Source organism: Sinocyclocheilus rhinocerous, unplaced genomic scaffold, assembly GCF_001515625.1.
Source record: "Sinocyclocheilus rhinocerous isolate Xijiao unplaced genomic scaffold, SAMN03320098_v1.1 scaffold6217, whole genome shotgun sequence".
NCBI classification, from domain to species: domain Eukaryota; kingdom Metazoa; phylum Chordata; class Actinopteri; order Cypriniformes; family Cyprinidae; genus Sinocyclocheilus; species Sinocyclocheilus rhinocerous.
In genome coordinates this window covers 45637-61668 of record NW_015631827.1, presented here as the reverse complement: position 1 = coordinate 61668, position 16032 = coordinate 45637, and the positions used below count along the sequence as shown (strand labels likewise).

Here is a 16032-nt window from a genome sequence, read left to right as displayed (position 1 = left end):
GATTCCGCGGGAAAACCACAGACTTGGCAACACTGGTTATGAGCACTTTCTTTCCTAGGGTGTTTTATAAACTTGTCTGAGTGACTGACAGTAACCAAGGAGGCGGAGCTTGAGAAGAGTCTGTTTACCTTGTAAAAAGAAAGAAAGATATTGTTCTGTTTTCTGAAGACCTTCCTTTTTCCCCCAGCTGTTCTTAGGCACGTATCCATACATGTACTTCACAGAGCAACCAGCAAAGGAAGCCATAAATACTTTCCGCCACAAACTAGATGAGGTGACCAACATCATCAAGAGCCGGAATGAGAAATTAACGTTGGATTATTGCTATTTGTCCCCAGACAAAATCCCCAACAGTGTTGCAATTTGAGAAATTACTTGCTATTATACATTTTGCCAGGCCTAACCATAGTGTTTACAGCCAATGCATGCTGGACATAGAAAGAGAGAAGAACAGCTCTAGTCAAAATATAATGCATTGTAAACACACTTTTTTAGAAATGATGTTTGATTGAACTCTGTTGCTGGGAAGTAAGGGATATTACTTTGTAAAGCCTAAATCTGTGCACGTATGCATCTTATCTGAGAGGTGATTGTCAGTCTGGCTCATGCCAGGAAAGCAGAACTTCACAGAACAACTTAATTTGGCTTTGCTTTCAAAGAGCACACATAGGCTTTCTTTAAATTTCTTTTCTTTATTCATATAAATGTGTGTATTTAAACTATGGTATTCTTTTATTCATCTTTTGATTGGTTCATTTATTCATATTCTTGATTACTCATGATATATTGTTTGTGGAGTATTTTAGATAATCATTTGACTAATTTTTACCTTATTGACTTCTAACATGTGCATGGATTTTGTGCTGATTATCTTGTTTTGCTGTTTGGAGGGAATATTGTTCCAGGTTGATTTCTTTGGGTATGAGGGAGGTTTTCTCTGATAGAGCTTAGCTGATAAAATCTCTGTAATGGACATAAATGTTTTATGAATGCTATAAAGCAATTATGAACATTTCTGACTGTACTTCAAATGGTTGTTACGTTTGTTTTTCCCTGAGAGTTCTCATAATAAAATGAAGAGAAATTATGTTTTTATTGCATCTTATATAAAGATAGGTTTTCTTTGTGATCTCATGACAACAGTTTTCTTTTTTTCCAAATTTTTTCCCTAATTTAACATCATTTTGCTGAAACTCAAAGGACAAATTACCTCAGAAAATAAACATTTAGAAGGCATTTTCCTGAAGGGTGTCAATCAATGACAGCTCATTAGTCGTGCGAACAGAAGAGTCTCATTAGCTTAAATTAATCACGCGCTGTCACCCACATAAATACTGCACGGATCATTAATTAAATAAAATGTACGTCACTAATCAATAACACAAATTAATGATTTTTATTTTAATTTTTTAAAGAGCAAGCAAAAGCATGCACATCGATATCAAATGGGTGCTCGACTAAAAAACAAGTAGAAAATTTTATAAATGTAAAGTCGGCAACACCAAGACTCCAAAAGTATAAAAAAATAAATTTTTAAAAATGGTTTTCGCATAGTGTGTTACGTTTCGAGCACGCAGGCTCTTCATCAGACAGGCTCAGATCTGAAATGCATTTAATAAAAATGAGGAAAATATTGAAAAGTAGAAATGAAGTGCCTAATGGGTATTTAACAATAAAGTATTTATTGTGTAGGATCAGTGGTAGCTACGCTAGCTTATTGTCCCAATAAAGTGGCATCCATTTAATAACTTGAATAAATATAATAATTTACACTCACTATGTTGTTATTATTGCACACTGTTTTAAAATGTGCTACAAAACACTGAGGTGAAAGAAGTGTAAATCGAATCTATCGCCACTTTCACTTAGTGTAAATAGAATGTATTGCTATTTGAAGTTAGTGTAAGTAACATTGCTGTTGGCACTTAGTGCAGATATCCGATACCATCGTTTATATCAAGATAATTGTTATAAGGTCTATATAGTATAGGCCTACTGTATAGAATGCGAAACAAGCGTTATTGTTTTTAATAATACTTTAGTTGCTTGTTAAAAACCAACATAAGCATAAAATATAATGAAAACTTGAACAGTTAAGAAACTAAATGGACACTTAAATTATTCCACAAATAAATTTTTATTTAAAGACATGATTCATAGATAAACTATTACTTATTAGATTTGCATTTTATATGACAACATATACTGACTGAAATATAAATTCAATTATTGTTACCGGTCCCTGCTGATCTTCCCACTCACCATCAGAGGTCTCCATCACCTTTTCACCCCAGACTCCATTTCCCAGAAACCCCAGCCTAGGAACTGAATGCTATAAAGCAATTATGAACATTTCTGACTGTACTTCAAATGGTTGTTACGTTTGTTTTTCCCTGAGAGTTCTCATAATAAAATGAAGAGAAATTATGTTTTTATTGCATCTTATATAAAGATAGGTTTTCTTTGTGATCTCATGACAACAGTTTTCTTTTTTTCCAAATTTTTTCCCTAATTTAACATCATTTTGCTGAAACTCAAAGGACAAATTACCTCAGAAAATAAACATTTAGAAGGCATTTTCCTGAAGGGTGTCAATCAATGACAGCTCATTAGTTGTGCGAACAGAAGAGTCTCATTAGCTTAAATTAATCACGCGCTGTCACCCACATAAATACTGCACGGATCATTAATTAAATAAAATGTACGTCACTAATCAATAACACAAATTAATGATTTTTATTTTAATTTTTTAAAGAGCAAGCAAAAGCATGCACATCGATATCAAATGGGTGCTCGACTAAAAAACAAGTAGAAAATTTTATAAATGTAAAGTCGGCAACACCAAGACTCCAAAAGTATAAAAAAATAAATTTTTAAAAATGGTTTTCGCATAGTGTGTTACGTTTCGAGCACGCAGGCTCTTCATCAGACAGGCTCAGATCTGAAATGCATTTAATAAAAATGAGGAAAATATTGAAAAGTAGAAATGAAGTGCCTAATGGGTATTTAACAATAAAGTATTTATTGTGTAGGATCAGTGGTAGCTACGCTAGCTTATTGTCCCAATAAAGTGGCATCCATTTAATAACTTGAATAAATATAATAATTTACACTCACTATGTTGTTATTATTGCACACTGTTTTAAAATGTGCTACAAAACACTGAGGTGAAAGAAGTGTAAATCGAATCTATCGCCACTTTCACTTAGTGTAAATAGAATGTATTGCTATTTGAAGTTAGTGTAAGTAACATTGCTGTTGGCACTTAGTGCAGATATCCGATACCATCGTTTATGTCAAGATAATTGTTATAAGGTCTATATAGTATAGACCTACTGTATAGAATGCGAAACAAGCGTTATTGTTTTTAATAATACTTTAGTTGCTTGTTAAAAACCAACATAAACTTAAATTATACTGAAAAAAAAAGAATCTTGAACAGTTAAGAATCTAAATGGACACTTAAATCCCACTCACCATCAGAGGTCTCCATCACCTTTTCACCCCAGACTCCATTTCCCAGAAACCCCAGCCTAGGAACTGATTACAGACTCACCTGTTTCCTATCAGTGGTGACTTTTGCAGGGTGGAAAAGTGATAGAGACCTCTGATGGTGAGCGGGAGGAACAGCAGGGGCCGGATTTGTGACAAATATAAATCTAAAAGAACAAACCAGGTTTTTATTATATGAAAAGTTTATTATTATGTTACATATTCACATTTGACTGTCAGGAGACCCCGAACAGCCCTAAAGGAACAGCGTACGAGTGTTAATGTAACACTGTAATAATGTAAATCTCACATAAAAAAATCTAACCTTTCTGGGGGTTTTTTCTTTACCCTCCGCATGGCAAATAAAACACTGTACAGCCGCCCTCCATCGTACAGTTGCTAAAGCTGAGGGGGACACGATTATTCTTACACAGACAAAATGCACCACAACAAGCTGCATCACTAATGAGTAAAAACAGTGAGACCCCTGAATTCGATGAGGGTGCTACTTACGTCGTGAAAAACTACTTAGTCTCTGAAATGTATAGCAGAGAAAGACTGTTCACTGGACCAACCAAAGCAAAGGCTGTTCTCATCAGGGAAATGATGGGTGAATGAACAACTATGTTAAATTTCAGCCCATAAAAATGTAAGCCCTGAAAATACAAGGCATTAAAATGCAAGCACTGTAAATGCAATGCATTATTTTTTCAGTTAGTGCAATTCAACATGCTTTTTTTTATTTCAAAGACATTTGTCATTAATTTTCTTCCATATAGGAGCAACTGCACTTTGGGGTGGAACTGGAAGGACCGTCATTATAGTGCACACTTTTTGCCAGTGCACCTCGGTTTGGCAGTGTGCCAAGTGGGCATGAGAACCTTTGTTGCTGTGATTAATTTATTTTGAGGCTGCATTTTACATACCCTGCTTTGTCATTTTTTTTTTAATTCTGTGCCAGCAGGCCTCAACCTTCAGCTATCTGCACCTCAGCCCTGACTCGATCTGTGCTACATAAATAGTATCCTCCTCTTTGAGCTCTCTCATTCTGAAAAAGAATTGTCCAGATATCAGCTAGATTCATGGCTCCTTTTTCATCATCATATAAGAATGTTAAGGCTGATTCCAACTGTATCCAGCAAATATAAATAATCCGCCAGAGCCAGTTTCGTTTAAATCAGGGATGGGCAACTTTGATAGTGACGAGGGCCAGCATTTTTTCTCCTTTATACCAAGGGGCCAGATTACTAATCCACACTCTCCTTTTACACCGAATGCAAGCACTGTAAATGCAATGCATTATTTTTTCAGTTAGTGCAATTCAACATGCTTTTTTTTATTTCAAAGACATTTGTCATTAATTTTCTTCCATATAGGAGCAACTGCACTTTGGGGTGGAACTGGAAGGACCGTCATTATAGTGCACACTTTTTGCCAGTGCACCTCGGTTTGGCAGTGTGCCAAGTGGGCATGAGAACCTTTGTTGCTGTGATTAATTTATTTTGAGGCTGCATTTTACATACCCTGCTTTGTCATTTTTTTTTTAATTCTGGGCCAGCAGGCCTCAACCTTCAGCTATCTGCACCTCAGCCCTGACTCGATCTGTGCTACATAAATAGTATCCTCCTCTTTGAGCTCTCTCATTCTGAAAAAGAATTGTCCAGATATCAGCTGGATTCATGGCTCCTTTTTCATCATCATATAAGAATGTTAAGGCTGATTCCAACTGTATCCAGCAAATATAAATAATCCGCCAGAGCCAGTTTCGTTTAAATCAGGGATGGGCAACTTTGATAGTGACGAGGGCCAGCATTTTTTCTCCTTTATACCAAGGGGCCAGATTACTAATCCACACTCTCCTTTTACACCGTCTTACTCAATTTACTTTTTAACGAGGGAAGATTTTATTAACTAAGAATATTGTGCAATTTTGCCAATTCAGATGGGAAACTTTGTTGTCAGCTGACAAGCAATATTATCCCACCAATCAAATGTAAACATCTCAATTGCATTGTACATTTGTTTATTACAAATTTACAGAGGTCTTATTTGTGATTATTATCCTACAGAACATCCTCAACACAACCTTTGGGAACAGTTAAAAAGTGCTTATTCAAAAAATAGTTATTCCAAATAGTATTAGCATAATCCACATATTACCAGGAATAAACGTTTACAATGTACAAGAACATAATTCAGTGCCATGCATTTGGCAAAACGTGTCTATTGACTATGATTTTACCTTTGAAATCTGAGGCAAGTGCAACTCTGTCGTCATCGGTGTTCATACTTCTCGTTGTGAGCAGGGGAGTAACGGCAATTTAAATTAAAATCTTTCACTACAGATTGCGTTTCCAAACAAGCCAAACATATGGGTGTCCCCTTGAACTGGGTAAAAAATAATCCGTTTACCATCTTGACTGGAAAACACAATTTTTATTGTTAATTTTTCGTTTATTTTTGCTAATTTGAATGTTCACATCAGCGTGCGCATACTATGCTGTAAAACGGGGATCGGCGGGGAACTAGCGACCTCTCCTGGTTAGAGTTAGTATTAACATCATAATCTGAAAGCTATCTTTCGTGACTGACTTTTCAAATGTTTTAAAATTAATAATCCTAGTATAATATGGTCCAGCAGGCCATGTTTAAAGACTCTGTGGTCTGTATGAGGCCCGCGGGCTGCCAGTTGCCCATCCCTTAACAACGGGTTGGTAAAAGTTTGACGAGGTAACGTAAGAAAAAATGTATCACAACAAACTTACTTGACTGACTAACAGACTAAACTTGATTTGGCAAACTTTAGCAACTAGTTACCTAAGGTTAAGTTAATGTAAAAGCATTACATCGTTGGCAGCAAACTTGCCTCAGAATTGTCGATGTACCGCGAAAAGTTGTCCATGGAAAAGAACTCCAGTCTATGAGCTTGCAATTTCTCTCCGACCGACCAAAAAAAAACAACTCTTCGGATCTACACAATTCACATAAATGACATTTTCTGATTCAAAGCGGCGAATTTCCCCGAAAAGCGACTAGTTTGCAGGTATGCACATTGATTATGTATTTGTATAACGATAGTTTATTACAGTGAATTTATCGCCTCTGAAAAACAACATTAAAGCAGTTGTTTAGTCTTTCTATCAGACTTAAGGTCTGTGTGTTTATTTTCCCTCACGTCTCTGTGCTATCGTAAGCACCTCGCGCACTGACCAGCATGCGCTACAAACCAGTATACAAAGTTTCAGACATTGTTCAGATTAGTACAAGCTAGACGGGGGGATTAAGTTAAGAGAGATGAAGTAAGATGGTGATGAAAGAGATGAGTTTTCAGCTGTCACTGAAGACTGTCGGGGATTCAGCATTCCGGATGGGGGTAGGAAGATCATTCCACCAGCCAGGAACGCTAAAGGAGGAAATTGCACTCGCTCCACGACACACACTGTCACATGTATGTTCTGTTTTGTTCTAGTACCGTGTTTCATTTGACCTATGCTGCGTCCCAATTCGCCTTCTTATACTATGCCCTAAAAGTACGTACTCTATTTGTGAAGCAAAACTACATACTTATGAGTATGTAGCAGAATAGTAGGCACACTTTAGGACATACTACTTCGTTATAACTGTCTTTAACGGACGCTCTTTTGCTAAGTTACGTATATCCTGTCACCATTTAAACTGCACTGTCAGTCATCTTGTCAAAGTTAACATTATCCATATTTCGTTTAATTTAATTTGCTACCGTATTGGAGAGAAGTGACGAGGCACGTTGATCTGCCAGTCGCGGGTCTATCATGCCGAGAACTCTGCTCATGTGTTTACATGCATTTAAAGTTAATGGCCAAACGTATCTTTATAAAAGTTCACAGTGTTGCTGCAGATGAAATCTAACGCGGATAACATTCGATAAATATTTTTTCATCAGGTTAGTAATTGATTATTTATCACTCAAACCCCTTTCTCTACCTGTCCTTCGTCGGTCTCACATATCTGCCATGATTGTAGTTTTTAAACACTTTTCATGCGTTTGTAGTTCTAATCGAATCCTCGTCCACCGCGCAATGTGTTGTGGGCAGTATTAGCCGTTAGAGTGTGCACGGATCCGCACTTCGAATTTCTACCGGAAGCAGTAAACCATCCGGGAATCTCTGGCATACTCATTTTAACGGACCGCTCTGTTGCTTAGTTACGTGCATCCTGTCACCATTTAAACTACCCTGTCAGTCATCTTGTCAAAGTTAACATTATCCATATTTCGTTTAATTTAATTTGCTACCGTATTGGAGAGAAGTGACGAGGCACGTTGATCTGCCAGTCGCGGGTCTATCATGCCGAGAACTCTGCTCATGTGTTTACATGCATTTAAAGTTAATGGCCAAACGTATCTTTATAAAAGTTCACAGTGTTGCTGCAGATGAAATCTAACGCGGATAACATTCGATAAATATTTTTTCATCAGGTTAGTAATTGATTATTTATCACTCAAACCCCTTTCTCTACCTGTCCTTCGTCGGTCTCACATATCTGCCATGATTGTAGTTTTTAAACACTTTTCATGCGTTTGTAGTTCTAATCGAATCCTCGTCCACCGCGCAATGTGTTGTGGGCAGTATTAGCCGTTAGAGTGTGCACGGATCCGCACTTCGAATTTCTACCGGAAGCAGTAAACCATCCGGGAATCTCTGGCATACTCATTTCAACATACTACGATTTGGGACATACTAATTCTAATTTCGAATACTATTTAGGACGGATAGTATGCGAATTGGGACACAGCACTAGTTTCCTGTGTTCCCATTTTCCCGCCCCTCGTTTGTTTCCACAGCTCCTGATGAGTTCACACCTGTTCTCCGTTCCTTTGATTACTCCCTGCAAGTGTATATAAGCCATCAGTTTCGTTGGACACTTTTTCTCCAGTATTATGTTAGTGTTAGTGGCAAAGCAGTTCTGATATCCTGTGTTTTAGATAGTCTTCTTTGTAAATAAATGGTAAAAGGTTCTCCACATGGTTAACCATCCTCTGCATTATCTCACTTCATCCTCCATTAATCACTTCATTACCTCATTAAGTGCAGCACTGCTTCAGCGTTTCCTCTGTAGTGTGGATTATACAAACACTCAGGGCCCGTATAAAGATTCTAAGAATCCTCTCAGAAAGCTCCTAATTTGTTTTTACGTAGGAGTCTTAGCTTAAGAGCAATTCAGGACTAATCGGGGAGCAACTGTAAGCAACGAAAAGAGAACTTTCTGACCCCATTGTTACGTATGACAGTCTTTTGAAGACTGTGATTGGTTGGTTGTCCAAGAAGGAGAAAAAAAAAAAAAGAGTGCTTTAGGGTTTATTATAAACCCTCACTTTGAAATTACAGGTGTAATTTTTCCTGTTTTACTGTACTCTCTCTCTCTCTCTCTCACACAGACATTATGTGTGTGTGTGTGTATATATATAGAAGGTTATGTATGCTTGTAGAAGGTTATGACAGACCCAAATCATCACTGCTGCACAGTTGCATTTTTCCAGTTGCCAAATATGATAATGTACAGCCACGTATACACACAGCAGCAGAATACGGTTGTCAGTCCTGTATTTGAGTCCTTAACATGGTTACGTTCACACAATATAGTTATTTATGGGGGTGACTACTGTAAGCTGCTGTTTGAACGGGACATTTTGAGACTCACACCTGTAAGGAAATGCAGTTGTCAATCCCTAAAACTGAGTGTGAACGTGGCCGTAGTTAATGTAGTGATTACTTTCATTTCTGGCACTATGGCATTTTTAAACTGTGTCCGAGATGTTAGCGTGTCTCTAATAATATCGGTCACAAACATGATCTGATCACTGCACGATATAATGTGTAGTGTCTTACTAACTCACTGTCATGCGTTGTCTGCAACGCATTTCTTCTCGCTCTTCAAGTTTCGTTGATTTTCTCCACTGCTAGAGAAACTCTTAAGCCTCTTAAAAGCCCTCGTCAGTACTCCTAACAATTATGGTCCTGAAGAGCTCTTTTAAGATTTAAAATGCTTTCTGAATTACTTTCTTCTTTACTAGGATCTTTTCTTTAATTTTAAGAGGAAACGCCCACATTTCTAAGAATTTTCTTAGAATTTTGTCACTAGGAGCAACTCTTTGCACTAAGAATTTAGCATGTTTTTCATCCACTGTGCTTTGTATAATTTTACAGAGACTTGAGTTGGAGGCAGAACTGCAGCTATTGGTTGTAACTAAGTGACCAAATATTAAGTTAACGCCGTGTCTCTGAGTTCACCTCGAGTCTGTGACCGCCTCAAAACTTCAACCGGCCCACAACTCAGCATCTTCAGCCAACGCCCAACCACTGGCTTCCCAAGACGCGTTTCCCTTAATTACTGATTGTTTTATATTTCACTTCCATGTGCCATAAAGTACACAGCCTTTGCCCATTCAGCTCTGTTTTCTACTAATTAATTCATAATTTGTAAAACTGGCATCTATAGGTAAATATTTAAGTGATTGTATTATGTGTAGACATACCTATGGAAGCTAGTTTCTGCCACTAAATTAAAAAAAATATATATTAATAAATGGTAATTGCAATTTTTGATCTCACAATTCTGACACATTTTTTTCCACTTTTGCAATTGTGAGTTTACATCACGCAATTCTGAGAAAAAAAGCCAATTTTTGAGATATAAAGTTGCAATTGCCTTTTTTTATTTTTTACTCTCCATGAAGGAAACAAGCTTCCATAAGGTGCGTTCAAGTCATGTCGGATAGATCGTATGAACGCCACCACAAAGTCGTTATTACGAGTGGGGAAACTAGAAATTTTCTTTAAACCCCGAGTTTCCGAGTTGGGGGCGTGTCAGTGAGAAACATGATGCTGAAAATCAGTTATACTGGGATCCTAGTCTAAAAAAATATATTAAAAACGCAAAACACACCTGATGCGAATTCTTTGCTCTTCATTTTCTATAAGCAGAGTTAACAGACCCTGTTGTATTTTCTTGTAATTTATTAAAATTAGGTACACCGCCATCTTGTGCCGACTAGACTGACTTGACCGCACCTGACGTCGTAATTACGACTTGTCAACTCGTACGTACGAACGTCCCAGGAGGACTTGAACGCAGCAATACATACCTTGTATGAAACCACAACCATAAAGAGCTGTTATATAAATGCTGTTATTCTATATCAGGGGTGCCCAAACTCGGTCCTGGAGTTTAGCTCCAATTTCAATTAAACACACCCGAAGCAGCTAATCAAGCTCTTACTAGGCATTCTAGAAACTTCCCGGCAGGTGTGTTGAGGCAAGTTTAGTTGGAGCTAAACTCTGCAAAACACTGACCCTCCAGGACCGAGTTTGGGCACCCCTGCTCTATATGAACAAGTGAAAACGCAGTACAACCGTAAGATTAATATTGTAGTATTTATATTTATGTACTGATGTGTGCAATGGTGGGTGTAAAAAAGAGAAAAATTACGAAAATGTAGTGACGTGAGTGTAAATGTAGATAAGTATGTGAAGAAAAAATGAGAAAACTGACAATGTACTGACGTGAGTGTAAAAAGTTAAATGTAGAGCAAAAAGAGAAAAATAAAAAAGCAGCTGACGAATTTCAAAACGCAACCTTGCTCTCCTTGACACAGGAAGACGGCGAATTGAGGGCAAGAGGCTTCGAAAGAAGATCTGAGGTGACCGTAGCCGGGTTTCCATTCAAAGTTGCGAATTTAACTTGTGCGCAACATTGGAATATCACATAAAACATTTGCGAACAAGCACCGTTCCCATCCAACGAGTCAAGAGAGAACAAAATCGTCACTTCCTGATAAACTGCCACTAAATATCACTGAGAAAAGTAAGAGAAGCCACTGAATATAATAATTCTCAAATATAATAAATTACTTGCGCTTTGAGTGAGCAGACGAAACGCACTAAATGCGGTCTTGCTTTCGGAGGTGAATGTCAGCTGTTTGGGAACGCAGACCTTCCATTTCCATTTCAGAGGCTGTGCAACTAAATCGGTCTAAATCGCTGGTTAGTCAGGTTATGCCGTCCCTTAGCGCAAAGTCACATGACTTTTCTGAACGCTCATTCGGGATTTATTCGCAAAATGCGTTTCCATCTTCCATTATTCGCATTAACCCTTTTTTGCACAAGTCAAAAACCACCTCAAGCGAGCGTAAAAACTTTTTTGCGAATTAAGGGATTTCCTTTCGTGACTTTTTTGCACGCTCATGCGGGATTTATTCGCAAAATGCGTTTCCATCTTCCATTATTCGCATTAACCCTTTTTTGCACAAGTCAAAAACCACCTCAAGCGAGCGTAAAAACTTTTTTGCGAATTAAGGGATTTCCTTTTAAAATTTGGCGTTTCCATCACTCGTTTCTCATGCGATACTTCAAAACGCGCATTAAAACAGGGTGATGGAAACATAGCTAGTGTGGTGAGCTGTGTCAGTGGCTCAATTGCTGCCAACAGTCCTTTCTCAAAAACTGACATATGCTGTCTCTTTCTCTTCCTACCCCTGTCCGCAACCTCCATGGTTTGCTCCTGCTCCATCTCCCAACGACTTCCACCTGGTCCTGCATATTTCATATAAACCATTCCCTGAAATGGAAAATCTAATCACTTTAATATTTCATTATTCTGCATTTGACTGCTGGATAGTGACAATTTGAACCCTACATGATATGCTATCATGCAATTGACGTATGTAGTAAAAACAAGCTATTCTTTGCGATTTATATGCTTTACTACGCTAGCTGTCAATCATTGATAAACCGAGTAAATGGATACAATACTACCACAATACACAGCAGATTCACCAACCGCCGACCAAAGGCTTGGTCCCTCCGGTACGAGTCCCGGTATGTATATAAAGACTGATCAGAAAGCACCGGGTGACTATCGGCCGCGATAATAAGCTTTTCCTCCATTTTGACATACCGCTATTCTCTGGTGTTGCACGAACGTGATTGGCTAGCGTCTGCACTAGTATATTTGCATAAAGCGATCTGATTGGCCGCGAGTTCTGCCGCGAGCAATGGACCCAACGTGTCGCGACGGACCCACAATTCAGTTTCCACTTTTTAGCCCCAGTTTATAGTGCTGCCTCTTCATTTTCAAACATTGACACGCGCGACTGAAACTTTATCAAAGTTATTATGACCGAATACCGAGCATTACTGTCTGAACCCTGACACGGGGCCCTATGCAACCGTTTATTTAGCTTATTAGGTCGGGCCGGCTCTGGCAGTGTTGCCAACTAATTTTCAGATAAAGTTACTAAAGGAAGGTCGATTTGTTGCTAAATGACGTTGTCATGTCATTGTGCGATGACGTCATTGCGTAATCACGATGCAAAAGTGTGTCACGACATCAAATCTCAGCAAAAAAACTATATTTTGTATATGTTCATTTAGATTTGTTTGTAAAATAATATGCACAATATAATTAAATATAAATAACTATTTTTAAATACATTGAATTATTGAACACTTACACATTTTTGAATGATTACAATTTAAGTTTTTAAAATAACTAGTAAACTAGTAATACTACACACTCTCAATGATTATGCATTAAGCAGAGTATTAGGAGTTAGTTAGTATGCTACACTAAGAAAAGTCTGTAAATATAGGCCACGATCTACTATGTTAATATGAAATAATTTTCCGTATTGTTTTTTTTACCTGCATTTTAAATTCCGCATTGTGTTTTCGGGTTACAGGGTTACAACGGATACTGGATAATGTCCTGGAAAATTACTAGTATCTTTTTCCATTTTTCTTACAGTGTACTAACTGAACAACAATCGCAGGTACAAGCTACTAACAAAGAGTATCATAAATGAACAATTATTCAATTATTATTAAATTGAACAATTGCAAATAGCAGCTAACTCAATTCACGTGATGTGTGTACTGCTAGGCATCTTTGGTTTCCTCTGTTTGTGAAATTTGGATGGAAAATGTGTGTCCTTTTATTGTCTGAGTCACTTATCAAAGGTTGCCAAATGTTTTAAATGGCTAAATTTGTTGCTAGGTGCTTTTGGAAGAAAAAGTTGTTAAATTTAGCAACAAAATTGCTAAATTGGCAACACTGGGCTCTGGTCAGAAGTCAGAAAGAGCTTTATTACCAAGTATATTTACACACACAAGGAACTTGTCTTGGCGACAGGAGCTTCCAGTGCAGAAGAAAGTACAGACGTAGTGCAGACATACATAGGAAAAACAGTAAATTAAATCATGCACTATATACAGAAGTAAATGAATGTACAAATATGGTATTTACAATTGTGCAGTTTACAAATGTACAGTTTTCGGTTTTCTATGTATAAATGTGTCACCGTTATGATGGACGATGTATAGTCATGAATTAATATTATACAAATTATATCTATTGTATTACTGTAATTCTTGAATCCAGGGTTAACTGTAGAATTAGTAAGATCATGAACCAGGCAAAAGTTACAACAACAATAATAATAAACTATAGTGTTTGTAATGAAACATATCTTTAACACGTGAAACTGAAATAATCTATATAAAAGTCTAATTTCATTTATATTACCCCATGTTTAATATAAATAGCCTATAAGAATAGTGACATTAATAATAAATACCATAATGCCATATTGTTGGTAACTGCATGATATGTAGGTGTGATGCTGTATGGATTGAAATACTTATTTCCCACACGTGTCATTGGATATTCCAGGTATTTTGTTCTCAAAACATTAACTTAGCTAATATCACAACATTTATGCCCACTTATGCAACATTAAGAAGTTATGTGCATGCTTTGGTTAAAATATTATACATTTATGTAGGGATTCAGTTTTAAATAAATAAAATATTAATTTATAGCTTTGGGAATCTGTGATTCATTCCTTGAGTCAATCCTCTATCTTATCATATTAATTTATTTTTTTGCATGTGAATTTCTGTAATCGTGCTGAGGGAAGGTTTGTGTTTTTAATCATCTGAAGTGTTTAAATCAGTACAACGCGTTCAGACAGTTTTATAGAACACTTTGAAATGAGTAAACTGTTATTGGATTTAACAACGTAATACTTTACCTAACATTTAAAGAGCGTAATTTTGTGTTAGTTAAGCGCATCCGCACTTGAGTAACGGAAAAGTTGCGTCTCATTTCACTCCCTATGTAGTGAACCACTTCATTGTAAACACGAATTCGCTACGTAGCAAGTAGTGATGGAGAAACGGAGCTCTTAAAAACTAAACCGAATCGTTTTTGCAGCTAAATGACTCCATTTCGAATCGCAGTGTAAATGCTACGAGAACAAAACCCTGCAAATGTTTTGATAAAAACGCGGAATGTGAATTGTCATGCAATAACAAATATAAAACATAATTAATTTAATGTAAACTTTGTGTTTTTTTTTTCGTTTGTAATGCTTGTTTTGAGTGGTTTGTTTTGGCTCCCTTACTAGTGTGCTGACTACTGAACTAGGGAGCTGATTGAGACACCCCAGAGATCTAGTTTGGGTTTACCTTACTTTCGGTTAATTATTCTCACCTTAATCATGACAGTGTTCAAACGCACAGAAAGATGGAGTTTATTAAAGAGGAGAGTGAAGACATAATGATCGAAGAAACTGTCAGTCTGAAACGAGAAGAAATCGAGGAACAAACAGGTAGGTTTTCATTCTGAATTCATTTGATTCTTATTAGAATGTCGGCATGAGGTTGTGATTGGAATGACACAAAACCCTAGTAGTGTATAATCCTCAGTCCTTTAGAAGGTCCTGCTTCCAAGTTAAGCAGGTGAGCATGTCCTACACGATCTCGATCATATTCTGAATTAGAAAATCATTGTACTGCAACCAAAGAGAAGTTATTTATTTGCATTCATTCGTCACATGACAGACTCAATGAACGAACTGTTCATGAATGACCCGTCACTCTCTCCAACAGAAGACAACCACCTGAAACATCTCGTTTGTAGTCCAGCTATTACTTCCGTGATGTAGCTGCGTCACCTTATAACACATTTGCATACACATATAATGCCCGTCAGCTGCTGCTTTGGCTTGCCATCAAATAAAGGTAGTTATAAAGACGTGAAGAGGCCTTGTAATTCCTCGCTATAGTGAGGAAATGCTGTTTTCTTAACTGGGAGGGAAAACGTCATTACATGAACATCCTAAAAAAAGAAGAACTGAACAATCATTGGTTAAAATTTATTTTTAAACCTATTCCTCTGCATTTCTGCTCATTCTAAAGCAGACACTGTTCTGTGATTTCTAAATAATATAGCTTGGAAAATTATAATTTCTTTGTAACTGAAACCCACGGCTTCACCTAATCATCGGTAAATTTCCGGAAACTTTCCAAAATTTCTGGAATATTTACTAAATTTACTGGAAATTTTCCACCTTTTTGCAACCCTAGTAGTAATTAAGTACTTTTATGGCGCTTTTCCACTGCGTGGTACGACTCGGTTCGGCACGGCTCAGCACGGCACGGAACGGTTCGGCTCGGTTTGCGTTCCACTGCAGTTCAGTACCGCTTTAGAGTGGGCGGGCCC

The 16032-nt window shown here is 37.3% G+C and overlaps 1 long non-coding RNA gene across 1 annotated transcript in view; it reads left to right on the top strand.

Annotated features, from left to right (window-relative positions):
* Positions 1-16032, top strand: part of LOC107742003 (uncharacterized) — a 21702-nt gene that overhangs the window by 4603 nt on the left and 1067 nt on the right. Inside the window, exons 2-3 of the long non-coding RNA XR_001640264.1 lie at positions 13682-13691; positions 14911-14912. This is a non-coding gene — a long non-coding RNA (uncharacterized LOC107742003). The remainder of the gene's footprint in view (positions 1-13681; positions 13692-14910; positions 14913-16032) is intronic.